This window comes from Chiloscyllium plagiosum, chromosome 10, assembly GCF_004010195.1.
Source record: "Chiloscyllium plagiosum isolate BGI_BamShark_2017 chromosome 10, ASM401019v2, whole genome shotgun sequence".
NCBI lineage: Eukaryota > Metazoa > Chordata > Chondrichthyes > Orectolobiformes > Hemiscylliidae > Chiloscyllium > Chiloscyllium plagiosum.
The window spans coordinates 74,656,192-74,658,026 of record NC_057719.1 but is presented as its reverse complement, the minus strand read 5'-3'; positions in this window follow the sequence as shown (position 1 = coordinate 74,658,026).

The following is a 1,835-nucleotide window of genomic DNA, read 5'->3' as shown; positions in this document are numbered from 1 at the left end:
TGGACTTTGCTTTACTCACCTGCTTTACTGGTGTACAGATGAAACGTTATTGGGTTTTGAAACATTCAGAACCATCACAAATTATTAGACAAAAAATTCACGTCTTGTTTGAACACAAAGTTCAAAACATGTTTCAAACAAAAACTGCAACATTTTCAAGCAAGAAAACATCTATAAAGTTGAACAAATACCAAGTGCTGCCCTTGAAGTTAGTGGGAGAGAGGTGATAATGCTGGGTCAAGCAGCTTTTGGCACACCTTTGATTTTTCACTCCTGGCTTACATCTAATGGGATTGGACGCAAACCTGCAAGGTGCAAGTGAAGGCTAGAAATGCAGCAGTTCACTAAGTGCACAAGCCTCATCATATGAGCACACTGAACATTCAAGTAGAAATGGGAGTCGCAGAGCTCCTTTTCAGCAAACTACTCTTCAGAACTCTGTGCTGTTTTTCTTTCAAGTGGGGAAAAATCCAAACTTGCAAAGCTGCTCCAAGTCCCAAAGCAATCTAGCCTGAAGCGAGAGTGGTGGCCATTCAACCTTCAACTCATTGCCCAGGTGGGAAAGTAAACGTACACAATTTCAGGCCATTTCAAAGGACAATGTCACAAATCAACATTTGTTCAGGTGGTTAGGACCGTGATTGCAAAGCTGCATCCCGCCCCCACTAACTGGCATCAAGTCACTGTCAATTTGAATTTAAATATATCCACAATGTTCTCCCAGCCAAACTGCTTGTTCTGTGGTGCTGTGGAGTCCATGGATCACGTATATATGGGGTGTGGGCGTTTGCACTCCCTTTTTAGTTTTCTAGCGAACCTTCTCCTCTGCTTTTGGCTGCACTTCAGTCCCACGCTCCTGATCTTTGGGCAGAGGTGTGGAGAGTGGGGAGGGTAGGTCAGAGGACCTCCTCGTGTGTCTGCTCCTGGGCCTGGCCAAGCTGGCCATTAACAGGTCCAGGCAGTGGGCCATGGAGGGGGTCGTTATGGCCGATTATCTGCCCCTCTTCCGTGGCTATGTCTGAGCCTGGATGTCTTTGGAGAAGGAGGTGTCTACCAACACCTCAAACTGTTCAGGGAGAGGTGGGCACCACATGGAGTGGAGTATATTATTTCCCCATCCAACTCTATTTTGATTTAATCCCTGCCCTCCACTTCACTGTTTAATCACACAGCATTGTCCTTTGGTGTGAAGGATACTGCCAGTCACTAGCCACATTGGTGTTTCCTTTCTTTCTGGTGGTGGAAAGTGAATAAAGATTTGTACATCTGTTGTCTTACACTGTGTCCTACAATTGCGCACACACACACACAACATGGGTGCTTGGGAAAATACAAGCACTACCGTATATACATAGGAGCTCCTTAAGACAGCTGGGAGACAGTGCACCAGTTGGAGGACACTCAGGAAAAGAAAAAGAAAAAAAAAACTGGGATTTTGTTTTTCAAAAATGGGAGTGCTACTTATTGTAAGCTGATCATTAAGGTACCAAATAAAATAACATACAGCGCATATTATTACATGACCATTATGTTTTGTTAACAGTGTACTAAAAAGAGTGAAAGGACAACATTGTGGAAAGCCTTTGGCTGCTGCTGTGGAGCTCTGCTGTATCTAGTATGTCTCTTTAAGACTGGTTTAAGTGAAATTGTCAAACAACAAGAAATGCTTATTCTTCACTAAAGCAATCAACGTTTGGAAAGATTTGAAATCAGAGCAGAGAAGTCAGATTCCAAAGGCTGTTGCTGAGATGAGGGTTGCTTCTGGACAGAGACCATGTCTGTAAGATTTGTACCTCATTACAGCAGGGACACAGAAGATGTCAACATCTGAAATC